This window comes from Mus caroli, unplaced genomic scaffold (genome assembly GCF_978045245.1).
Source record: "Mus caroli unplaced genomic scaffold, Mus_caroli_1 scaffold_12, whole genome shotgun sequence".
Classification (NCBI taxonomy): Eukaryota; Metazoa; Chordata; class Mammalia; order Rodentia; family Muridae; genus Mus; species Mus caroli.
In genome coordinates, this window is record NW_028227267.1 from 36,840,154 (window position 1) to 36,867,237 (window position 27,084).

The 27,084-nt window shown below is 41.4% G+C and overlaps 1 long non-coding RNA gene and 1 pseudogene across 1 annotated transcript in view; one reads left to right on the forward strand and one right to left on the reverse strand.

Moving 5' to 3' along the window:
• Positions 1-2,782: 2,782 nt before the first annotated feature.
• LOC147001746 (uncharacterized) lies at positions 2,783-18,321 on the reverse strand (annotated as a pseudogene).
• A 4,876-nt stretch (positions 18,322-23,197) lies between these two features.
• Positions 23,198-27,084, forward strand: part of LOC147001747 (uncharacterized) — a 75,140-nt gene continuing 71,253 nt past the window's right edge. Inside the window, exons 1-2 of the long non-coding RNA XR_015044622.1 lie at positions 23,198-23,326; positions 24,381-24,563. This is a non-coding gene — a long non-coding RNA (uncharacterized LOC147001747). The remainder of the gene's footprint in view (positions 23,327-24,380; positions 24,564-27,084) is intronic.

Here is a 27,084-nt window from a genome sequence, read left to right on the forward strand (position 1 = left end):
ATGAGGGGGAATCTGTACAGAAGCAAAGTCATGTCTATGATACACTCAGCAAAATAAAGTCAGCAAAGGGATGCAGTATAGGATTCCATGAATCCACTTGGTGAAGCCAGTAAGACACTCATTAGATTCCAGGGGTTTATCTTAGTGCAATGAGGCAAAGGAGTCTAAGTTTTATTTTTAAAATGCTTACATGTTTAACTTTTTATTACTAAAGACTTTAATTAGAAAACAATAAAACTGGAGACTGTCCTTCTGTCCTAGGAGTGTATTGGGCCCTAGGAGCTCTGCTCTGAGATAGCTGCCATAGAGAAGATTGGAGGACCTGGTTCCTAGATAATTCCGGAAGTGACATCCTGATTCACCTCTCCATACCATAGAGCTGGAAGGGGTTGCTGTCAGGGGTCCAGGAGCTCCTCTGCCTAGAAAGGAAAGCTAGCAGTGACCAACTGGGAAGGGGAAAAGAGCATTTGTCTGGATTGGAAGTGGCCACGAAGGTCACATCTGGCCTGGTCTCCTGACCTTCTGACCCCAGGGTCTGAGTATCTCCTGTGATCCCTGCAAGCATCCACGAGGCAGGCAAGAGGAAGAGTGCTTTGTGAAGGCCCTGCAGCAGAAGACAGACACAGAAGTGTAGCTTCACGAAGAAGCTTGATCCCAGGGCCACTGGAGTCTGAGGACCAGTGGATGGAGAGCCATAATAATCCAGGTAAGCTTGCTTCTGTGGTCCCTCAACCAACACCAATGCTTTTGCACAACATCAGGGAATCATCTTTGTGACTACGGGGTGCCTGGACTCCTGCCCCTTGACCTCCAAGAGCCCCACACTCCCATCTTAGAATGATAGGCTGTTGCTTTAGGTTCTTAAGTGTTCTTTCAATCGGAACATCGAGATCCTTGGAGCCCCGTTTTGTTCATGTCTTCAGCTAGCCGTTTTTGAGCACCCCTTTTGTGCCCCATATCATACTCGTATTCCAAGGGTACCATGTCTGTTTTGCGGTTTTTTTCTCACATGGGTCGGCCTCCAAACCCAGGGTCTGGAAGTTGTAAGGAATGAGGGAAGGACTGGGAAGGGGAATCTGAGGTCACATGGTAAGATTCGGAAAAGGTGGGCTGGACTATCCTATGTTTTCATTCACTTTTAAGTGTTGGCAACATGGCTTCTCTTGGATTAGTAAGACATTAATTGTTGAAACATTCAACTGTGGGTAACATGTAGCCCAGATTTCTTGGGTAAGACCACCACTAGTCTACCCCCTCCCTACTACTTCTTTCTAAAGTTTCCTTCATGATGAGATAAAACTCATGAGAAGGCACAGTGAGCCAAGTTGTGTGTCTGACACCTGAAGCAGACAGCATTGTCTTCCTCTTTGTTAATGAATTGGCACTTACAAAAACAAACAAATAAAAAAAACCCAAAACACTAAAATGCTTGTATAAAATTATAGAAAATAGCACCATGATCTTCCTAGCTATGAGCAATTGAACTTCATAACAATTAATTGAGACCAAACCATACAAAGATTTCTGTCTGGGAGGTGACAGAAAATTCAAAGATGCTGGTCAGACAGCTTAAACAAAACAGGAAGTCTCAGGTTCAGTGACAGACCTGGTTTTTAGGGAATATGTTACAGAAAGACTGAATAAAAAACAAACAAAAAGATGCTGTCCCAATCAATCAATCAGTCAATCAGTCAATCAATCAATAAAACCAAAAAAGAAAAACTGAACAAAATCTTACATAAATAACTGGACTTTGAACACACCCACCAATATATGTATTGGTACAGACATGCTTATGCCACACACAAACACATACTCTCTCTCTATAGATAGATAGATAGATAGATAGATAGATAGATAGATAGATAGATAGATAGATAGATAGATAGATAGATAGATACCACACACAAACACATAGTCTCTCTCTCTCTCTATCTATCTATCTAGATAGATAGATATAGATATATGTCGCTTTCTCTGTCTAAAAATCATAAGTGAGTAGAAAACTATGAGGAGATAACAATGGATGGTAGAGAAACAGTTGAATGGGGACTATGGAAGGCTTATGTTTAATGTGAGACGCTGGACTCTGCTATCCATCCCTTGGGCACTAACATTTCTTAGGGGCACACTTTTTAGACTAGGTTGAGAGTGTTAGTGAAATTTCATTCTTGAAGCCTCACATCTCTCACACCAACATTCAGGCTGAGAGAAGCCTTTCTCACATCCCTGTTGATCCAGTCAGCTCCAGAATATAAGCTCTAGGAAAGAACTCTAGCAACACTGACAAAAAACAGTCCTGACAAGTACCTGCTCAGGCTCTTTCAGTGTGAGCAAAGATCTAGGCAGAGTGATGAGACCATCTTGCAATGCAGGGAAAGGGGAGAGAAAGCATACAAGCCCCCCCCTCCCAAAAAAAAGCAATGATTTCCACTCATATGGCAATTCCACTGGGATCTAATACTTGCAAATTTTGTCCTGCCTGTGATCTCACATGACCCCTAAGAAGCAAATGACTTCATCAATCAACATTCTGTGCTACTACAATGGAGGCAAGCACATAGAACACATTTAGCACACTGGCATGTACTTGTGTACTGTGTATTCAACCTATCTATAATAAGGAAATGCAGCTTTTAGTTCAGCAGGATTGTTTACTTCCCAAACATGTAGTTTCTTGAAAGAGGATAACTGCACAAAAAGTCTTTGAAATGATCACAGAAATGAACAACTGGTTGAGACATAGGAGAGAGCTTAGTTAGATAAGGTGCAGGATGGTTGCTTAGGCTTGAATGTGTTTAAGGTTAGACATGACTGCAACCTGCTCCTCATGATTTATGCATACTACATGCTGCTGCTTGGTACATAGGTCATTGGTCTTCAGGCTGCCTTCTTTACACAGTCTCTTTGATTCGTTGGAGCATTCTTCTAATGCAATCTGCTCCTCTAGCTTACTGTCTGTTCTCCTTCCACAACATTCCGACTTTGTGCTGGAGATGGTTAGATTCACTCTGGAGGTGGCAGTGCCTAATGCTGAGTCACAAACAAATGGTTACACAAGTCAGCATCCATCTTCCTCCCACTCCTCCAAGGACCATCCCTGCCACAATGGGCCCTGGTGCCCAGACAGCCCCAGCCAACTGTCCAGATTGGCCCGGGAGCATCACATTGGGAGAGGTCAAATCCAGAGGACAGCCATATTTCAGAAGCCGAGGTACATCTGTAAACCCTGACATTAACAGGGACTTATGAATCTCTCACAAGAGGACATGGCACACATGTGTGCTTATATGTCCATGTTATTTAAAAATCTCCTGTAAGTAGAAGGCAGACCTTCTCTAGGAGAAGAGAAGAGTCCCAACCAACATACAGTCTTTCTAGGTGTCCCATTGAAATCTTATCTATGTATCTACTTTCAAAGCCCAAGAGGCTCAAAGTTGATTGATATCTTCATCATGGTGTTAATCTTTTCTGTTTCAAATATACTTTGTTGGAAACGAAAATGATTTGAGTTTCTCACAGATTCGTCACACTTGGCCAAAATGACTTTAAGAGGTAAAAATCCTAGAGCCTTGATTTGAAGGAGGCAGGCTTCTGGTTTAGAGGCAAACAGTATATAAACTGAGCTCCTGCTTTGGTTCATAGACAAGTATGGGCAAACATATCCTGTGCCTAGTGCTTGGATCATGACCCTGTTAGTCACTCACCAGTAGAATTGATTTTCTTTAGTCAACTCCTTGCACTTCTACAAGGCCTGACTTATGTCCTGAGGCATTCTCTTCAGGTCAGTCATCACCTGGTCATGTTGCATCTTGAGCATGAATGTCCTAATTTTGATTCTGTGGGAGGGCATGGCCCTAGGAGTAAATAATCCCATGAACTAAGGATACAAGGACCATGTTAATTCAAGGTGAATCGTGGACTACCCCAACACATCTATGCCACAACATTGCTCCATGTTAACAGTTCCACTTGGAGCTTATTAAACTTATTACTCTTTGCCTGGGGTCAGTAGAGGCAGGAAAGTAAAGGTAGGGATTTGACCTACTTTATCTCCTCAGAGGGGCATGAAAGAATAGACTAGCTCTCCAAGAACTTTCCAGGAACCTGTGCCATAGTCTTGGATCCACTTTAAACCTGTGATGACACATCTGTTTGTAGACAAGGAATTGTCAATCCTTGCTTCTGTTGCTACATAAACTCCCAAAGGACATAATCAGTACCTACAGGATACTACATTTCCAGTGTGCACCTAAGGTGAGCAGAACTCATATGCTGTGCTGCTCAAAGTGAGGCTCCCTCTATCTTCACTATTTTTGGCTGGAAACTTTGTCAAACAATATCTCAGGCCCCAGCATACCATACAGACTCTCCAGCTCTTAAGTGGAACACACACACACACACACACACACACACACACACACACACACACTGACCCCTCCCATAATCAAACACAATCAGAATGGCAAATGGACACACATTATCTGATAGTATAGTGAATAAAATTTGATAAAAGCAGTGATGAACTATGGTCAATCCAGTTCTACTGAGAGAAAGTATGTGGGACCAGGCCCTTCCAACTGTTGAAAGGACCAGTTTAACCCAAATTACTTCCAGGTTAACTGCAAACATGATTGGCCATAAACACAGTGTACTTTGCAACACCCCAAAATTTATACCTGTATAGGATTCTTACAATGCAGGATTAGGACTCACCCTTTACAACCCTTATCCCCAGACTGTAATTCATACCACAGGCTCTGATTTACTTTTAGAGAAATCAAATTGCCTGAGTCCCATTTCACTCCTATCTGAACTTGAAGTTCTGTGTCGAAAATCCATTCAGCAAAATGAATTGGGATGTGTGGACAGCCTGGTGTTGTAGCCTCCTGTGATATGAGGGACTCTGAGGTTAACAGAGAGGACCCAAGACAGTCAGCAAAGAACTGGGCATAATGACTACCTGTTGTTCAAATCCTTGTTAGTGTAATTGGCTAGGATTCCCTTGAGTTCCTGTCTCTCATTTTTGATCTTCTGGAGAATCCTTTTGAACTTCTCCATCCTCTTCATTCTCAGCTCCTGCTTATTGGTGGTGGAGGGTTGGGGTGATGCCTTTCCAACAGACCATGTAGTTTGATAAATACTAGTTAACTCCTAGAGATAATAGGGCAGGGAATGGTGACAACATGCTTTTCATTGGGGCTCTTGTGAGATTATTCATTTGTTGTGTTTTCTTGTGTATAATTACACTCATTCTGTTGGAATTTTGCTTCTAGTATCCTCTGTAGTGCTGGATTAGTGGAAAGATACTGTTTGAATTTGGTTTTGTTGCAGAATATCTTAGTTTCTCCAACTATGGTCATAAAGAGTTCTCTGGGTATAGTAGCCAGGGCTGGCATTTGTGTTCTCTTAGAGTCTGCAAGACATTTGTCCAAGATCTTCTAGATATTATCGTTTCTGGTGACAAGTCTGATGTAATTCTCATAGGTCTTCCTTTGTATGTTACTTGACTTTTTTCCCTTAGAGTTTGTAATATTTTCTTTCTTTATTCTGTACATTTATACTTTTGTTTAATATGTGACAGGATGATTTTCTGTATTTTTCCAATCGATTTGGTGTGTTGTAAGTTTCTTGTAAACTTAAGGCCATCTCTTTAGATTAAGGATTTTAATAATGATATTGTTGAAGATGTTTTCTGGGTCTTTGAACTGTTAACCCTCACCCACTTCTGTTTCTATTATTCTTAGTTTTGTTCTTTTTATTGTGTCCTGCATTCGCTAGATGTTTTGAGTTAGGAGTTTTTTACTCTTTGTATTTTCTTTGAGTGACTTTTTAATATCATCTATGGTATTTCCTTTGCCTGTGATTCTATTTTCTATGTTCTGTTGGTGAGGCTTGCATCTGTAGATCCTGGTCTCTTTTGTAGGTTATCCTTCTCCAGGGTTGCCCCATTTGTGATTTTTATAACTTTATTTTTACTTTTTCTTTATTGATTTTCTTATGTATTTCCATTCCAAATGTTATCCTCCTTCTCAGTTCCTCCTCAAAAACCCCCATCCCTTCCACTTCTATCATTGCCTCTATGTACGAGGGTGCTCCTATACCCCCCCTCCTCACTCCTGCCTCAGTGCCCTAGCATTGCCCAACCCTGGATCATCATGCCTGTACAGGACCAAGGGCATTCCCTTCCATTGATGTTAGATAAGGCATTTCTCTGCTATCTATCCAGCTGGAACTATGGATACCCAGACATGTATCATATGCTTGGTGGTTTAGTGCATGTGAGTTTTGCTGGGCTTTGTTTGGTTGATTTTGTCATTTTCCTTATGGGTTTGCAAGCCCCTTCTGTTCCTTCAGCCCTTGTCCTAACTTCACAATATGGGTCCCCTAGCTCGCTCCCATGTTTGGCTTCATGCCTAGCATTTCAAGAGACACCAAATACCAAAAGTTACAGTTATGAAGTAGTATTACAATAATTACATGGTATGGGGGCAGGAGTATCACCAAAACATAAGAGTACATAAAAGATTTGCAGCATTAGGAATGTTGAGAAACATTGCTTTATACTGATATACTGAATCCTCTCCTGATTACCCATAATCCTAACTTGATACAAATGTTATCTATCATTGTTACACTGTGTTTAGGGAAAAGCAACAAAATTGTTCCTTCACCTGTGAGATAAAAAGGAGAGAGAGAGAGAGAGAAAGGAAAAGAGAGAGAGAGAGAGAGAGAGAGAGAGAGACAGAGACAGAGACAGACAGAGAGAGAGAGAAAGAGACAGAGACAGAGAGACAGAGAGAGACAGAGAGAGACAGAGACAGAGACAGAGAGACAGAGACAGAGACAGAGACAGAGAGAGACAGAGAGAGACAGAGAGAGAGAAAGACAGAGAGAGACAGAGACAGAGACAGAGAGAGAGACAGAGACAGAGACAGAGAGAAATATACCAGGCTCCTGTCAGCATCAGATTTCTTGACATCAGCAATAGTGACTGGGTTTGGTGTCTCCAGATGGAATGGATCCCAAGTTGGGGCAGTCTCTGGATGGCCTTTCCTTCAAGCTATGCTCCTCTCTTTACCCCTGCATTTCCTTTTGATAGAAGGAATTCTGGATTAATACTTTTGAGATGGTTGGGTGGCTACATCCTTCAAAGGTTGCCATGCTTATCCAATAAATATGGTCTGTATAGTTCATACTTCCCCTTTGTTTGGTATTTATGCTAATGTCCTCCCTGTTGAGTTCTGGGAATCACTTGGGTCCCTGGCATCTGAGACTTTATAGTGGTTACACACAGTTCCCCCTCCCCAATGGCTACAGACCTTCTTTCAAATGACTTTCCCTCTGTACTTCTTCCCCATCTCCCCCCAATATGTGAACCAGAACCCCCTTTACCTCCTACTCTTCTCTCCCTCCCAGATCCTTCTCTCCTCCTCCTTCCAAACATTCTTTTCTTCCCCCTTCTGAGTAGAGCTTTAGCATTCACACTTTGGTGTGAACTTCCCTCTTCTTCGGTTTCCCATAGTCTGTTAGTTGTATCGTGGGCATTCCATGCACTTTTTGAACAATTTCCACTTATCAATAACTACATATCATGTGTATCGTTTTGTGACTAGGATACCACACACAGGATGATATTTCAACTTCCAAACATTGGCCTTTGAATTTCATGAAGTAATGTTTTTAAAGCTAAGTAGTACTTCTGTACAATGTACCATATTTTCTGTATCCATTCCTCTGTTGAGGGACATCTGGGTTGTTTTCAGTGTCTGGTCATTATAAATAAGGCTGATATGAACATAGTGGTGCATGTGTCCTTTTAATATATTGGAGAATCTTTTGGGTATATGCACCATGGTGGTATACCTGTATTTGAGGTAGAACTATTTCCAACTTTCTCAGGAATTGCCAGATTGATCTCCAAAGTCGTTTTTCCAACCTGCAGTCCCAGCAGGAATGGAGGAATGTTCTTCTTTCTTCACATTTTTGCCAGAATCATCTGTCAGCTGAGTTTTGTTCTTGGCCCATCTGAGTGATGTGAAGTGGAATCTTAGGGTCATTTTGATTTGCATTTCCCTGATGACTAAAGATGATAACATTTTTTTAAGTACATCTCAGCCATTCAAGATTCCTCAGTTGAGAATTTTCTGTTTAGCTCTGTACCCCATTCTTTAATAGGGTTATTAGGATCTCTGGAGTGTAACTTCTTGAGTTCTTTGTATATTTTGGATATTAGCCCTCTATCAGATGTAGGGTTGGTAGAGATGTTTTCACAATATGTGTGTGTGTAATTTTGTCCTTTTGACAGCATTCTTTGACTTACAAAGCTTTTCAATTTTACGGGGTCTATTTTAACAATGTTTTTTGTCTTACAGCATGAGCCATTGGTATCCTGTACAGGAACATTTCCCCTTTGCCAATATGTTCGAGGTTCTCTACTGCTCTCTCTTGTATTAGATTCAGGGTATCTTGTTTTATGTGGAGGTCCTTGAGTGACTTGGACTTGAACTTTTTACAAGGAGATAAGAATAGATCAATTTGCATTCTTCTATATGCAGACTGAACAAGCACCAATTGTTGAAAATGCTGTTTTTTATCCACTGGATGGTTTTGGCTCCTTTGACAAACATCAAGTGACCATATGAGTGTAGGTTCATTTCTAGGTCTTCAATTCTATTCCATCTTTCTACTTGTCTCTCTATACCAGTACCGTGACATTTTTATCACTATTTCCCTGTGGTATATTTTGAGATCAGGGATGGTGATTTCCCTAGCCATTCTTTTATTGTTAAGAATAGTTTTTGCTATACTGGGGTTTCTGTTATTCCAGATAAATTTGAGAATTGCTTTTTCTATCTCTGTGAAGAAATGAGTTGGAATTGTGTTGGGGATTGCATTGAATCCATAGATTGCTTTTGGCGAGATGGACCTTTTTTACTATATTAATACTGCTCATCAATGACCATGGGAGAGCTTTCCATCTTCTATGGTCTTCTTTGATTTTTTTGTTCAGAGACTTAATGTTCTTGTCATTCAGATCTTTCCCTTGATTTGTTAGAGTCATACCAGGATATTGTTTGTGACTATTGTGAAGTATGTAGTTTTTAAAAATTTCTTCATCAGCCTAATTATCCTTTGAGTAGAGGAAAGTTCCTGGATTGTTTGAGTTAATTTTATATCCATTGACTTTGCTGAAGTGGTTTATCAGCTGTAGGAGTTCTCTCCTGGATTTTTGGGGGCTCACTTATGTGTAATATCCCATACTCCTCAAATTGTAGTGTCTTGAATTCCTCCCTCCCAACTTGTATCACTTTGATATGCTTTTTGTGACTGTTTGCTCTGTCTAAAAAGTTAAGGACTATATTGAATACATAGGGGAAGAGGGGGAAGTCTTTCCTTGTCTCTGATTTTAATGGGATTGCTTGAAAATTTTCTCCATATATTTTGATGTTGGCAACTGGATTGCTCTATATTGCTCTTATTATATTCAGATATAGACTGCGACTTTCTGATTCCTACAATGCATTCATCTTGAAGTTGTATTGTATTTTGTCTAACACTTTTTCAGCCTCTGATGAGATTATCCAATATAATTTGTTATTTTATATTGTGGATTACATTGATGGATGTCCATATATTGAATCATTCCTGCATCTGTGGGATGATACAGCATCTAAAGAGATGATCAAGTAATAACTTTTTAAATTTATTACATAGTATATTACTTTGATGAATTCCAAAACATTGAATCATTCTTACATCCTATTCATGATGCCTATTGGATCATGGTGATTGATCATTTGCATATGTTATTAGAAACAGTTTCCAAGAAGTTATTGTGTACACTGTCTGACATCCAGACAGTGCTGGGTTGCAGGTAGTTCACAGCAGGTTTGAGCCTGCTGGCCTGCATGGAGACCAGGGCCAGGGGTCCTCAGAACCTTGGACATGCAGGCACTGCTAGAAGTCACAGAGGATCTGAGCATGGAGGAGGCCAGCAGGCTGAGAACTAGCCCTGAAATATGGGAATGGGGAATTCTGGATTAGCTCAGAGGTGACTAGCCCAGGGTGTACTGAGGGGCATTCTGTTGGAGACTTAGATGGCAAGGCTCTGTAGGCAAAGGCTTTTTCTCCGTGTAACCCACAGTTGGTTTGATGAGAGAGACAGTCCTTGGTTCTAAACTGTTTATTGATTGTTTTTCATGGAAATGAAAGCATAACCCGTCTTGAGGTTAGACTAGAAGTTAAGTACCTTCTGAGGAAGGAATGTCCAGGAAGGGAAGCTTATTGACTAAACCCTACCATCTTCTAGGTACCTCATTAGTAGGGGGAACCCTATTCTGTTCTAAATGACCACAGGCCATGTTCCTATGTAGAGATTTTGGTCCCATGAAAGAGGCCTGGTAGGAAGCAGGTGACATTTTGCCATCTACTGTGGGTCTGGGACTTCCAACCCACTCAACTTTACCAAATTCTGGACATGGTAGTCTACTGTCCCAGGTCTTAGTCTGAGTTATATTGATATGTGGAGACACCAGGACATATGTTTAGTATGCGGGTCTCAAAGCCTACCCTCCACACTGACACACTGTTTCTAACAAGCCACAACTCCTAAAAGTACCACTCCCATGTTCAAGACACCACACTCCTCTGCAATCTCCCAAGACATTTACCTCACTCTGTTCTACTGTTTTCCTTTTTCTCCTTCACAAATTATGTGTTCTATTATTTTCTTGAAATATCCTCCTATAACCAAACACTATGCATTACCTTCTCTGGATACTGCAGTTTAAATACACATCTCTAGACATTCAAAGTTACCATCCACATAAGACACATCATGTGGTATTTGTCTTTTTGGGTCTGGGTTATATCACTCAGAAAGATTATTCATGTCTCCATCCATTAACCTGTAAATGTCATTTATATTGTCACAGTTCATTACCATTGTGTATATGAACCATATATTCATTATCCTTTCATCAGTTATATTTACGTCTGGGTAGTTTTGATGTCCTGCCTATTGTGAATAAATCAGTAAGGAACATGAGCACACCCAGGTCTCTGTCTTAGGATAATGCCTTTGGCTATATGCCCTGGAATAGTGTCTGAGTCTGTGTTCACTTGCTAGAAAGGGACAACAGGACCATGATAAGTCCTTTTAAGGAGAGCATGTAAATGGGGGTCTGCTTACCATTTCAGAATTTTAGTACAATTTTGTCTTGACAGAATCATGCACAGGCAGACATGGTGTTGGAGAAGTAGCTGAGAGTTCTGGATCTGGATCTGCAGGAAGCAGGGATACTGGCCCTGAGCTGGACTTTTGAAACTTTAAAGCCCACCCCCACAGAAGGCCACAGCTCCAAATTCGATCAAATAGTGCTATACCCTGTTAACCAAGTATTCAAATCTATGAGCCTATAAGGGTTCTTCTCATTCACACCACCACAAATAGTACAGCTGGTTCATATAGAAGATCTATCTCTAGTAATGTTTTCCAGAACATTTCTCCTGTTTTTCATAATGACTGTACAGGTGAATATATGTTCTCTTACCCCACACTCATGCCAACAGTTGTGGTCCTTAGTCTATTGGTAATAGCCATTCTGACTGCAGTAAGATACAAGGTTAAAACTATTTTAATTTGCATTTTCCTATGAGGAAGGATATTAAATATGTAAATACATATCTATGATCCATTTCTTTCTCTTTCTTGAAGATTCTGTTCAGTTCGACAGAACATCAGAAGGGAGTATGTTTGAGACTGGGACTCTCTAGTTACCCCTGCTGTCCCAGAATCTAGTACATAGACCAGACTGTCCAGAGGCTCATGCAGTTCTTCTTGCCTCTGCCTTCTGACTGCCGGGATTACAGGTGTGCACTACCATGTACAGCCATAGAACATTTTGAAATGTTTAAATTTATAATGTTTTAATATTTAACAGGCAGGTTTCCTGGTGTTTGGTTTTAAACACCATCCGATTGTCTAGAAATGAACTCTCTGTCATATGTACACTTAGTAAAGATCCTCTCCCATCTTGTAGCTGATCTTTGCATTGATTAAGAGTTTCTTTTGCTTTCTTATTCACTGTTTTATTGCTAGGACACATCTTGACCAGGATAACGTATAAAGAAAATATTCAATTGGGGTTGAACTACAATATAAAAGTGTGATCCAGGATTGTCAAGTTGGGGAACATGGCGGTAGGCAGGCAGGCATGCATACAGGCATCATAAAAATAGAGGAGTAGATGAACTTGCATCTGATACATATAGAGGAGGCAGAGGAAAGAGATAGATAGATACAGATTGACAGACAAACAGAAAGACTTAGGCAGAGACAGAGACATTATAGACTGAGATATAGAGAAAAAGAGAGAGAAACATAGTGAGATCAATAGAGACAGAGAGATAGTGACAAAGACAGGGACAAAGACAGAGGCAGGGATTGGCATGAGCTTTTGAAACCTCAATACCAACCTCCATTGTCACAACTCCTCCAGCAAGTCCATATCTACTAGTCCTTTGTAAAACAGTTCGATGAAGTAGGTATCAAACATTCAATTATGAAATGACCTTTGAAGGTCATTTTAATCCCAATCACTTCATTTATAATTCAGAAGATTTTAATTACTCAATGTGAATATTTTTGTTTCCTGAGATGTATTAGAGAAATACTGTTGTGTTTCTAATTTGTTTGTCTGACGTGGTCATCCACAAGAGAGCACATTATGACTGTAGCTAAATTTTTGACTATAGAGATAGAGCATGGATAGTTTTTCCATCCTGACCTCGGGATCCACATAGTTTGATACATTATCCACATCAAAAGCTCAATTTTATGTGGAGATCCGTCTGGCTGGGCACTACTTATGAAGCCTAAACAACATAATACTTGAAGAGTCCCATTCCTGCCTAAAACTTCTAGTGTTACAGGACTATGTATGAACCACACATAAATGCAGAATATCCTTATAATAGAAATAATTAGAGATGATGTTTTATCCATAACAATACACTAATTTTATTCAATAAATTCTTAACGTGGGGAGTCAGTTTATAAAAGATATAGACTTAGCAAAATGCAAATTAATTACATTAACAAAAAGATAATGAATATATAATGAAACTTCAAATGAAAACACAGGAAAAACAAAGACCCAAAGAAATCAAAACTCTAACCAAAAACCAAACAAAATAATTAAGCTAAACATCATTCTCTTGCTGCAGATGTTCAGCACAGACCCACAGCCTGTTGCTGGCCTTGGTGAAATAGTGCAAAGGCAGTCACTGATGGTAATAATCTGTTGAAGATGAATATAGGCATGCCTCATTGGGGTGGGTGTTCTGCTCATGGACTAGTCCTTCAAGGCTAACATGAGAGATGTTACAGATGATACCTCAAAGTTTTTCAAATTCACATGACTGACCACTATGAATTATATCTTGATGACCCAACAGGATCTGCCAAAATTGGCATTGTCAGAGTCCTGCTAGATGCCCAGCAGATCTTGATGTATCTCAGTACTTCTCTGAAGCCTTCCAAACAGGCAGTTTTGCTGGATGAGAGGCTAGAAAAAATAAAGGCCACATTACCCATAGCAAACTAAAAAAGAAGAAAATGCAGCCCAAGATTGCCATGGTTACAAGGATTAGATGCAATGGTGGTTAATTTGCTTTGCACATCCAGTGCTCCTGGTGAACAGTTGTGTCGGAGCAAGATCTTGACCTGGTCTCTGATCTGTTTGAGCTTCTGCAGAATATTTCAGACCTATGGGAGGAAGAGAAAAAAGCCTGGTGAGATCTTGCCATGTCAGCAATCCAAGAAACACCAGCTTTACTCATCAGGATAATCTAGTATGACCTTTCATTTGAGATCTTTATATATCCCCATAGGAGAAGGGGCAGAGAGCACCTGGGCCTGGATGTTTTTCTCAAATGTAAAAAATTGCTTGACACTGAATTGTGAACTACACACTGTGCTGGAGTTAAAGTAAAACACCACATTTCTCCAATAGTCTAAATGTTTATATTGAAAAATAAGTGTGTATCAGTGTCTGAATCTAACATTGAACAGAGGCCTTCCAAGGAGCCTAGCAAACTTTGAAGTGAAGGCTCTTATTATTTCTGGAGTGAAGAATCCTTCCTTGGCTCTCCTTGTGAACCCCTATATCTGGGAATCCCCAGAGAAACCATCTCACAGGAAATCCATGCACACTGAAAAGATACTGTAATCAGCAAGAGTGTGCTTCATGCAAATCTTCCCAAGGGTAAGCATTGAACTCTAAAGTGGATACTCATGAAGGAAAAAACAAAAGCAAAACCAAAAACCAATAGCCCTGCTATGTGTATGGCTCCTTAGATACTGCCATCCTGTACTAGTACTTCATCTTGGAGACATCGAAAGGACACTGCATCTTTTCAGCCAAGCCATGACATACACGCACACCCATACACACGTACACATACACAATAAAATTGGAGCCTGCCCTTCTGTCCTAGGAGAGGACAGGCCCAGACCCCTCTGGATGAGTTGCCATAGAGCAAAACAGAGGGCCTGGTTCCTAGATAATTCAGGAAATGGCATCCTGAGTCACCTCTCCATACCATAGAGCCTCTAGGGGTTTCTGTCAGGGGTCCAGGATCTCCTCTGCCTAGAGTGGCAAGCTAGAGGTGGCCAACTGGGATGGGGAGGAGAGGGCATGGCAGAAATCCAATTTCTCCAAAAGAGGGTAACTCCACAGAAAGTCTTGGAAATGATCACAGAAGTGTAAAACTGGATGAGACATAGGAGAGAGCCTGGATAAGGTGCAGGATGGTTACATACCTACAGGTGGTTTTTTAATACCATAAATACCATCAGGCTTGACTGTCTTTATGATTACACATTAGGGCATTCTGCCCATGATGCTTCATTCATCCTACCTGCTGCTGCTTAGTATAGTGGTCTTTGATCTTCTGGCTGCCTTCTTTACATAGTATTTTTGTTGCTATGTTGCATTCTTCCAATGCAGTCTGATCCCATACCAGCTGTCTGTTCTCACTCCTCAACATCCTGACTTTGTGCTGGATGAGCTTAGATTCAATCAGGAGGTGGCAGTTCCTGAACCTGAGACACAAACAAAACATGGTGATTACAGGCAGCATCCATCCATCTTCCTCCCATTCCTCCAAGCACCATTCCTTCATCATGGGCCCTGATCCCCAGACAGCCCCAGACAAGTATCCAGATTGGCCATAAAGGGAGATCGAATCCAGAGGACTGCCACTTTCCAGAAGACCCAAGATACTTTTGAAAACCCTGACACCAACAGGGACTCATGTATCTCTCAGAAAAGAACATGGTGTCTATATGTGCTTATGAGTCTGTGGTATTAAAAAAACACCTGTAGGTATAGGGCAAAATTCTCAAGGAGTGAAGAGACCCAAGCATCATACTATCTTTCTATGTTTCTCCTGGAAACCCCATCTATGAATCTACTTTCAGAGCTCAAGAGGTCCAAGGTTGATTGATATCTCCATCATGGTAGAAACCTTTCAATCTTGAGGATACTGTGTTGGAAAGGACAGTGACTTGAGGGGCTCCCAGACTCTTCACACTTGGTCAAAATGACTCTAAGATGTTAAAATCTTAGTGCCTCATTTGAAGGAGGCAGGCTTCCTCTTTAGAGACTAAGAGTATAGAACCTGAGCCCCATGTTAGTTCAAAGACAAGGATTGTCAGACATATCCTGGGCCTAGTTCTTGGGTCATGACCCTGTTAGTCACTCACCAGTAGAACTGATTTTCTTTAGTCAACTCCTTGCACTTGGACAAGGCCTCACTAATGTCCTGGGGCATTCTCTTCAGGTCAGTCATCACCTGGTCATGTTGCATCTCAAGCATATATGTCTCAAAGTTGATCCTGTGGGAGGGCATGGCCCAAGCAACAAATTGTCCCATGAACTAAGGAACAAGGATCATTTCAATTCAAGCTGAATCATGCACTACCCTACCCCATATATGCCACTGGACCTAGCTCCTTATTACCTTTTCCACTTGGTGCTTATTAAAATTATTGCTCTTCAGCTTGGGCCATTAAGCCCAGGGAAGAAAAGGCAGGGTGCTGATCTGCTTCAGCTCCCTGAAGGGGTTTGAAAGAATAGACTAGCTCTCCCAGAACTTTCCAGGAATCTGTGTCACAGGCCTGGGTCCACGTTAAATCTGTATGATTCTCCTCCTGGTTTTAGACAAGGAATTCCCAATCCTTGGTTCTATTGCTACAAAAATTCCCAAAGGACATAATCATATCTACAGGGAAAAGCCTTTATAACACACCAGGAGATTCCAATGTGCATTCACGGTGAGCACAGAGGTCAAGTCCTCTGCTACTCAGAATGAACCTCCCTGGCTTCCTCACTGTTATTGCCTGGAAATGGAGTCTTGCAAAACTCAATGATATATCACATGACACAGACTCTCTAGATCTTAAGCTGCACTCACAGGAACACACACACACAGGAACACATACACACAGGAACACACACATCCACAAAGGCACACACAAGCTCACATGCAAACAGTATCTCTCTCAGTCTCTGTCTCTCTGTCAGTATCTCTCTCTGTCTCTCTCTATCTCTTTTACACAAACACACACACACACACTCACACACAGACAGACGCAAGACACAAGACACACACACACAAGACACACAACACAATCAGAATGCAAAATAATTAAAATGATTTGGCTTTATCTGAGAGTATAATGAACAAAATTTGAGAAAAGCAGTGATGAACTGCAGCCAATCCAGTCATACTGAGAGACAATATGTGGGTCACCCCACTCCAGCTGTTGACAGGACCAATGGGATCCAAATTATAGCCTGGTCAATTATGGAAAGGATTGGCTATAAACAAACTTTACCTAGCAACTCCCACAAACCAACACCTGTGTAAGCTTCTTAAATGGCAGGATGAGAGCTCACACATTACTACCTTCATCCCCAGACTGTGATTCATGCCACAGCCTCTGAATTACTTTTGGTGGTATGAAAAGTGCCTGTAACCCCATCTCACTCCTATCTGAACTTGAAGTTCTGTGTCGACAGTCCAATCAGCAAAATTAATTTGGATATGCAGACAGCCTGGAGTTGTAGCCACCTGTGGTATGAGGGAATCTGGGCTTAACAGGGATGGCCCAAGATAGTCAGCAGAAAACTGGGCATAAAGACTACCTGTCATTTAAATCCTTGTTAGTGTAATTGGCCAAGATTCCCTGAAGTTCTTCTCTGGCATTTTTTATGTTCTGGAGCTCTCTTTTGAGCTTCTCCAACCTCTCACATCTCTTCTCCTGCTCATTGATGGTGGGGGTTTGGGGTGATGCCTCCCCAACAGACCCTGTAGGTAGAAAAAACACTAGTAACCTTGTAGAGATAATAGGGCAGGGAAAGGGAAACCATGCTTTGTCCTACACAGAAGCCCGAGGAAGAGGAAAATCTAGAGACACCTAGAATCCCTGATAGTGCATCATAGGTTTCTTCAAGCTGGGCTCCTCAGCTAGGTCCCTGTTCACAACCACCATCACTAAACATATGCCTGACTTCCTATTGTAATCGCCCTAGCCCTGAAATGCATAAGCTGCCCCAGGCAAGAATAAATGGATGGCATTGTCAGCTCATATCTGACAACAAATCTGTACCTCTTAGCATACTAGCCAACATTTTTCTAGTCTTCTTCAAATGCATGATGAGAGCTCATACACTACTACAGGAACCCCAGACTATGAATCAGTCCACATCACGTGTGTTCCATACCAAAGTGTATGAGACCTTGATTCATAGGCAGGGGAATAGCCCTCTCTGTTCTTGGCATCACAAGCTCATGTAACCTAGAGGAAACTATATTAAGATGAAGTGTATGAACACTCTATACTGAGAACAACACTTTTCTATTCTCACATAGCTTGCTCTTTGTGTAATTTTCCATTCAGGGGGAAATTAAGATTTCTCAGCAAAGCAACTGCAGGCTTTTGAATACCAGGCTGTCTGTAAAACTAATCATCAGATATTCTTGACTCTGGTTCTACCATTGAAGAATCTGAAGTATCCAGATCATAATCCCTATTCCTGGAAGGACCAGCTGAAGCCCACATCCTCTCGGCAGCTCCCCGAACCTTGCCCAGGACTCACTGTGCCATCTCCATGACCAGTTGTTTCTTGCCCTTTCCCACACTGACGGGCGGCTGGACTCTTTCTGCCTTACTCTGGTGTCTGAGTGTATTCTATTCTCTCTCCGAAATACCCTGAGGAGCATGGACAACATGCCTCCTTGGGAACCCATGAGGATCTGAAGGAATACCCCACAAGCTGCTCTGGTTACCACAACAGTGGTGACATCACAGAAGATTCTAGGGTTCTCTTGGATACAAGAGATTGTCTGGGAAGTGACTACTGATGATGTCATCTGGAACTTCCATGGCCTACTGGCTTACCAGCTTGCCCCATCTTGACCAGTTTCTGAGGTGCCCTTTCCTGGAGTTTCTCTTTTGCCCCTTGGGATACCTCTTGGCAACTTCTCCTTCCAAAGCTAGAGATTTCTCTCTGCTTCACTACAAGTCCAGTGCATTGAATGGGGAGAGTTTGTTAGTGCATTGGAATGGGTCGCTCATCTTTGTTTGGATCCTTTTATGAGGGAGATTCTTCTCCAATATAAATCTACTTCTGGGGTCCATTCATGGAACAAACAGTCGATTTATCCAGGTGTCTCTGTTTCCCAGAGGCCAAAAACCTACTCTTGCACCTTTACTCTTACACAAGTTGGATTATATGTTTTAGAGTGCAACTGCCTTGGGAGGAGACACTGTTTCAATATATTGATCCATGTGATTTCACACAATCTCTGATTTACAACCCCTTTTCTTTGCAATGAAAACTCCCATGTACTTGGCAATAGAAGAAGTCACTACAGGGGCAACATCAAATTGTAAATTTTATGTCCCTTCTTCCAGAGCTAAAATCTTACATTCTCTCTATCTCCAAAACAACCAGACAAAATAGGCATCTCTGAACAAAGGCCAAGAGGGACATTGAATGGCTGCTTCCTGGTCCCATTAGCTCTCACTTCTCCAGTATCTACCTTTGTAAGTTCCCAGTTCCAGGCCTGAGTCTGTTGGGGGTTGGAATATGATCCTGTATTCATGATATACCTAAGACTCAATTGGATGGATAGGGGATGAATGGCCTCGGGTCCAGTGAAACCTCCATTTTAATGGATTCATAATTTCAGAAGGGGCTCTCTTTGGCATTGACATCAGTGCCTTCTGCCTTCTTGACCTGGGTGTGCTGAGTGCATGGTAAAATGCCACCTAACCTCACAGGTGTAAGAGTGTAGATATCATGCAAAGCCTTTCCACATTGATTGTGTTGTCTTTGGCTACCACCTTCGGTTATGAAATATCACTACAACAAGGCCCAAAGGTGTCTGGGGAGATGGTGGGGTAGACAGAAGTATACTCTCTCTCTCTCTGGTAGTCAAATGAAGAGCCTTTATGGAGAACTGGAGAATATGGCTAATGAAAAAAAATAGTTATATTTTGGCTAGCTGATGATATCTGAGCCTACAAAGCTATGGGGCAGGCATTCCAATAGAATAGTATAGGGATGAGTTCCTCCCTGTATTGGGTACAATAGGCCCAAAGTAAGAAGGAGGCTCAGTCCCTGAACTCTTCTGAGAGATTTGTAGTGTTTCCGTTAAGGAACTCTTCTTTACTTTCATGAGACCAGAACTCTGAGGTCTGCATATACCATGAAGGTTCCCATCTATTCCTAAATCATTCACTGTTTATTGACAGCTTTTGGCTATGAATGCTCTGCTATAGTTTGACACAATTCAAAGGGTGTGGTATAATTATTGGTCAAGTACCTTGAAGAGCTTCTCAGCTACTCTTTTAGAAAAAGAGGCTTTTCAAGGGGAAAAGCCTTGAAGATATGGGCACAGGGGAAAAATTCCTGAATAGAACAGTAATGGCTTGTGCTGTAAGATCGAGAATTGACAAGTGGGACCTCATGAAACTACAAAGCTTCTGCAAGGCTAAAGACACCATCAATAAGACAAAAAAACCACCAACAGATTGGGAAAGGATCTTCACCTATCCTAAATCAGATAAGGAACTAATATCCAATATATATAAAGAACTCAAGAAGGTGGACTCCAGAAAGTCAAATAACCCCATTAAAAAATGGGGCTCAGAACTGAACAAAGAATTCTCACCTGAGGAATACCGAATGGCAGAGAAACACCTGAAAAAATGTTCAACATCCTTAATCATCAGGGAAATGCAAATCAAAACAACCCTGAGATTCCACCTCACACCAGTCAGAATGGCTAAGATCAAAAATTCAGGTGACAGCAGATGCTGGCGAGGATGTGGAGAAAGAGGAACACTCCTCCATTGTTGGTGGGATTGCAAGCTTGTACAACCACTCTGGAAATCAGTCTGGCGGTTCCTCAGAAAATTGGACATAGTACTACCGGAGGATCCAGCAATACCTCTCCTGGGCATATATCCAGAAGATGTCCCAACCAGTAAAAAGGACACATGCTCCACTATGTTCATAGCAGCCCTATTTATAATAGCCAGAAGCTGGAAAGAACCCAGATGTCCCTCAACAGAGGAATGGATACAGAAATTATGGTACATTTACACAATGGATTACTACTCAGCTATTAAAAAGAATGAATTTATGAAATTCCTAGCCAAATGGATGGACCTGGAGGGCATCATCTTGAGTGAAGTAACACAATCACAAAAGAACTCACACAATATGTATTCACTGATAAGTGGATATTAGCCCAAAACTTAGGATACCCAAGATATAAGATACAATTTGCTAAACGCATGAAACTCAAGAGGAATGAAGACCAAAGTATGGACACTGTGCACCTTCTTAGAATTGGGAACAAAACACCTAGGGAAGGAGTTACAGAGACAAAGTTCGTAGCTGTGATGAAAGGATGGACCATTTAGAGACTGCTGTATCCAGGGATCCATCCCATAATCAGCTTCTAAACGCTGACACCATTGCATACACTAGCAAGATTTTGCTGAAAGGACCCAAATATAGCTGTCTCTTGTGAGACGATGCCGGGGCCTCTCAAACACAGGAGTGGATGTTCACAGTCAGCTATTGGATGTATCACAGGGCTCCCAATGGAGAAGCTAGAGAAAGTACCCAAGGAGCTAAAGGGATCTGCAACCCTATTGTTGGAACAACATGATGTACTAACCAGAACCCTGGAGCTCTTGTCTCTAGCTGCATATGTATCGAAAGATGGCCTAGTCGGCCATCACTGGAAAGAGAGGCCCATTGGACTTGCAAACTTTATATGCCCCAATATAGGGGAATGCCAGGGCCAAAAGAATGGGAATGGGTGGGTAGGGAAGTGGGGGGCGCTATGGGGGACTTTTGGGATAGCATTGGAAATGAAATTGAGGAAAATATGTAATAAAAATATTAAAAAAAAAAGAAGTTTCAGACTAGTGGATAAACGCATAGAAGGTTTCATTAAAAAAAAAAAAAAAAAGCATAGACTCTTACTCTCCCCCACCAGAACACACATCAGTGCAGTCAGTTTCCCACATTTGACCATTGTTTGGCCCCTCATATGTTCTCACTTCTGGCCGAAGTATCTGTTTTTACATGTATTTTACTATTAAGATGACATATTGCTTGGAGGAATTGAGCCATGCTGTTAAGTCCAGTTATACATACCTTGTTATGAGCAACTTAGAAAGTAGTGTGTATGCCAGTCAGGTAGTCTGTTGAAGGTTTGTTTCCAGAAACTTACCAGCATTTCCTGGCAGAGTGATCATTCCCTCTGGTGTCCACCACCAAATTTTGGCTTCAGCTATCTTTTAGATATTTTTACATCCCTTATTTCCCCTTGTTTATACAATGGATTCTCAGGCTGCAGTGGGTCACAGTATGTCACCTGAATGTCAGTAGATTCCACTGTTTTTTGTTTGTTTGCTTTTTGATTGGTTTATTCGAGACAAGATTTCTCTGTATCGCCTGGCTGTCCTGGAACTCACTTTGTAGACCAGTCTGGCCTCGAACTTAGAAATCTGCCTGCGTATGCCTCTCAATTTCTGGGATTAAAGGCATGTGCCACCATGCACAGTTTACACTGATCTCAAACAATTTTTGGCATGCCAACTCAGTGACCTGATTACTTGTGACCACAAGGGAGTCATTAAGTTGATGTGCTTTGCCTTGAAACCAAGAGTATCATGGAGGAATTCAAAGAGTTTCCAGGAGAGCCAAGAATTCCTCTTTGTTTTTAATGTTCTTTCTGTGAGCAGTGATGAGCTCTCCTTCTCCATAGATCATAATATCCACATATTTATTAAGTAAAGCATATTGACATTCCTGGTAAGTGATGACAGGTCTTTTCTTTCACCATAGATTTGGTCTATATATTTTGGGGCCAAATATTTTCACCTGCAATATCTCCTGAAGTCCCTGTGTACCTGGTTCCATATTTAATTGAGTTGTTCCCATCCATGTAGAACATTCACTCAGAATCTTTCATGGGATGTGGGGGTGTCCAATATGTTGAGACCGATCTGTTTCTTCATGTTTGTTTCCTCATACAATTATTGATGAGCTTCTGTGGGTCTTCATCTGTCAAGATGTTAGCAGACGTGATGACAGGGGGTTTTTCAAACTAGACTCCAGGATAGTCAAAGAGTAGGACTTTGACCCTTGCTTTTAACAGCCAGAATTTTGGTGTTGCTTTGAGAAGAACCTCAACTGCATGGGGTGATGTAAATATAAGATGCTGACCCAGAGAGAACTTCTTTGCTTCTTTCACTAGATAGTGGGAACCACCACAGCTCTAAGACAAGAGGACCAGCCTGAGGATAAAGGATTCAATATCTTGACAGGTCTATTAGAAACTTCTCACAGACCTAATATAGTACTTCAGGCTCACCCAAGGAGCTCTTGAGGTTCATTGCTCTCCATTTGGTTCCCAGGCTCTGCTGTCCTCTGGGCAAGATAATAAGTTTACTCAGTACTAATAGGACCTTCTTTGAAGGAACAAGGATGTGGCATACAATTGGCTTGGGTAGTCCAGATACAGCCTTTTTGCACATGATACTTGATTGCTTAGTTCAGAGGATATTTGCTCTTTGGGCCATGCTCTTCCACAGGATGAACATTGAATTCACCATCATTAAATCACAACATGAGAAGACAATGTTGGATATGGAAAAAATGACCCAGTCAATAAGTGATATCATAGAGAAGTACAAGGAACTCATAGAAGATAACTATTCCTGCAGGTGAGTACCTGACACAGGTAAGGAGAAACACTAGGCAGGGAATGCTGGTGGCCTTCTAGGACTTTGAACAAAAATAAGGGCTCTAGTTCTATACTACTTGTTTCTTTTTTTAAAAAAAAATTATTTATTATATGTGTAAGTACACTGTAGCTGTCTTCAGACACCCCAGAAGAGGAGGTCAGATCACATTACGGATGGTTGTGAGCCACCATGTGGTTGCTGGGAATTGAACTCAGGACCTCCAGGAGAGCAGTCAGTGCTCTTGACCTCTGAGCCATCTCTCCAGCCCCACTATCTGTTCCTTAATAGGAGCCCTCCCTTGAGGCAAGGGTCTTGGATTTGTACCTCTTGGACTCAGTTTTCTTCAGTGTGACGAGTGTCCAAGACACTCCAAACTTTATTCTTCCAAATTCAGGATCCTCTGCATAGAAACCATTTCCACCATGCTGGGAATATCAAGCAACCCTGAAACTTTAGGATTCTGACAGTAGATTCAAAGTTCTGGGATCCATGACAAAAATGGAAAGAGTTTATACCTGTTGGGTCTTCTCTTCTCCCTCAGAGTGTTTTTGCCCTTTCCCTGCTGATTGTTTTCTGGTACCCAGACATATAAGCAACCATGAGGAACATTTCCTTTTCCGTGATGTACATGGAAAAGTGTTGGTGTTATGGTTTTCCGAAGTCCTTTGAGTCTTGTGGCATGTGGCTGATCTCTGCATTTGACCTACCTCAATTTGGTTTATACATGTTGGGTCTTCTCTTCTCCCTCAGAGTGTTTTTGCCCTTTCCCTGCTGATTGTTTTATGGTACACAGACATATAAACAACCACAATATTGGTGATACGGTTTTCTGAAGTCCTCTGAGTCTTGTGAAATGTGGCTGATCTCTGTATTTGACCTACCTCTATTTGGTACTGATGGGTATAGTGTGGACTCTAGTCTGAGGCTGTCCGGGGATCAGGACTCTTGTAGGGATCCTAGTTCTTAAAAGAGTGGCAGAGAAATGTAAGCTTGCTTGAAATGACCATTTTTTGTTTCTTTGTTTGTGGATCAGCTTCAGGCACTGTTACCTCCTGAATGACTGCAATTAATTGAAGGAAAGAGTAAGGATGTTGCTGAATGAGAACAGGAAGCTGCTGGAGGGGCAGGCTGAACAGGAAGCATCCTATGGTGAAGAAAAAGGTTCTGTGATGAGGCCAGCAAGAACATCTTTGTCACAAGTACCAAGCAGCAGCAGGTAGGGTGATGTGTATCAGAGGCAGATTGCCCTCATGGCTCACTATAAACAAAGACAGTCCAATGTAACAGTCCACCAACTTACCAGGCACTTGTCTATGTCTTCTCCAACTGTTTATTTATGGGATCATCTACAAGGCTTTTTGTGGAGGTAGCCTTTATCAAGAAACTGTTAGTTTGAGAAGTAAATTTTTCTGTTCTACTAGAATCTGCAGTTCACTGGGGGAGATAAGTTGATTACACATCACAACTCTATATGACATTGAGTTTGAAGGGTGCTGTGTTGGAGCCCTTCTTTAGAATAGTAGAGTGCTTTGCAGGAAGATGTAAAGGCCTTCAAAAGTTTTGTGGGGAGCATGTAGATTTCAGGTAGGAAGTAGTTTGGAAGGATGAGAGCTTAGTGGGATTGAGAAATAAGTGGATTTCATTGTTGCCTTTTGGAAGTTTTTGCCCCCCACCCCTACCCTTTCCCCTGTAGATCTTGATTCACACTGAGTGAGCCTGAGTAGCAGCTTGTCAGTCCTATTTTCTTTGAGTGCTGTTGGAGTTGGAGTTCCTGGGCCTTGTGGTCTGGAGCTGGCTTGATGAGCAGGGATGTAGGAAAGGCTTCTCACAATCTCACTTTGTGTGAGAGTTTTGAGACTTCATGAAAAAATTTCACTATATATGCTCCTCATTCTGACCAAGAAGAATGTTGTCTAGATCTTTCTATTTCCCCAGTAAGAATACCAGAGATGTGTTTCTCAGTTGAAACATCTGCTCTGCATTGTCTAAATTTTTGTTCCACTAGCATGACAGATTCTTCATTGTTTTTTGCTCCCTTATGATTTTATGGGTGTGTGTGTGTGTGTGTGTGTGTGTGTGCGTGTGTGTGTGTGTGTGTGTGATTATGGATGCTTATGCCAATCTGTACCTTTGTGGGTATTTTGTAAGGCCAGTTAAGGACATCTGATTTTGTGTAGTCATTCTCTAACTTGGTTCTTTGGGCCTACGTCTCTCAATAAACCTGATACTTCCTGTTGTTTGATGTCCAGTAGAGTTTTCATTTCCTGTCCACTACCAGGTGGAGATTGTCTCTTATTTATATCAACAATTCATTAAACAATAACACTATTTTTAAAATTAGTATAACATTTATAATTTTTCCTGCTTCGAGTTATTGCCTGGGCTATTCTGGCTTGTCTTATTGGCTTAACCATGGGCATACATAGAAGCCTACAGTGCTCACTCTGCTGACATTGTTTTGCTAACTATATTTTGGGCATGGCTTTGTTTCAGGATAGATTCTCAATCAGAGTTGTGCAGAGTGCTGCATTTCAGAAATGTCACAGCAGGTCATTTAACTAGAATTCTCCTGACTAATTTTGAGGATGATTTAATATCATATAATAAGTAATGTGTTGAAAAGATCCTGAGTAATGTCCAAAAGTCACAGTCTTCCTCAGATGCTAAAAAGGACTCAGTGTAGGTTTAGTGAGAGGGCCTTGATGTGTCAAAACGGGCTTAGTGGAGGCTATAGGTAGAAAGCTCTTTCTTGGCAATTTAGTGCTGTGTTGTCCAGGATATCTGTGTAGAGCTTATAATTTCCTGGTAGGACAGCAAGTATTTGCATATAAAATATTCCTGAGGAGGAGATAAGTACAGGTCAGGGCTGCAAAGCCCCCTTAAGTCTAAGAGCCTTGTGCCCATCATATGTCCCACTACATGCTCATACAATAGAAAATATGCTAGATAAGAGCAAGAATTTCATTGTTGTATGTGTGTTTGTGTCAGTCTTTGTGTGGTATGTGGTGTGTGTGTTGGTGTGTCTGTGTGTGTGTATGTGTGTGTGTTTGTGTACCAGCTATGACTCAGAGTGTTTATTCTAAGTTGTGTGTTTGTGTAAGGCAAAATGCCTTTGTAAGTGTTTGTGGTATGGATGCTTGAATATACAGCTGTGTTTGTGTGTGTATATATGTTTGTGTAGACGTGTAACCATGTCTGTTCTAGAGGCCAAGCATGATGAAAAGCCCCTGAGATTACACTGCACGCATAAAAAATCAAATACGGCAGTCAAATTAGTGTGCAACTCTACCTAGCTTCCCAGAAAAAAAAAAGGACACAAAAACTCATGTAAAGTCAGACTCTCAACTGGCTAGTGGCAATAGTACTGATCCTCATTGAAATCCTTTGGAGAAAATCATCAGAATATGGTACATAGTGTTGAGGAGGACATTGGTGTATAACATCCATGTGTTATGTCCCTTTTCTGCTCTGGAAGAATCATGAACGGCCACTGGAATTTCAGGTGTCTCACTGTGTATTCTCAGCATTCCAGATTCTTTTCGTCATTGCCTGCTACCATTGCCTATCCAGCTACCTATACTCAGTAAAACGTTGCCTTATCATATGTCTTGGATTCTAATCATTGAGAGATTGAGTTGCATGTGGCTGTACATGCATCCAGCAGAATTCCCATAGCTGTGGTGCAAAACAGGGGTGTTTTAGGAGCCCCTTGAGGGTCATGATAATCTAAAGAACTC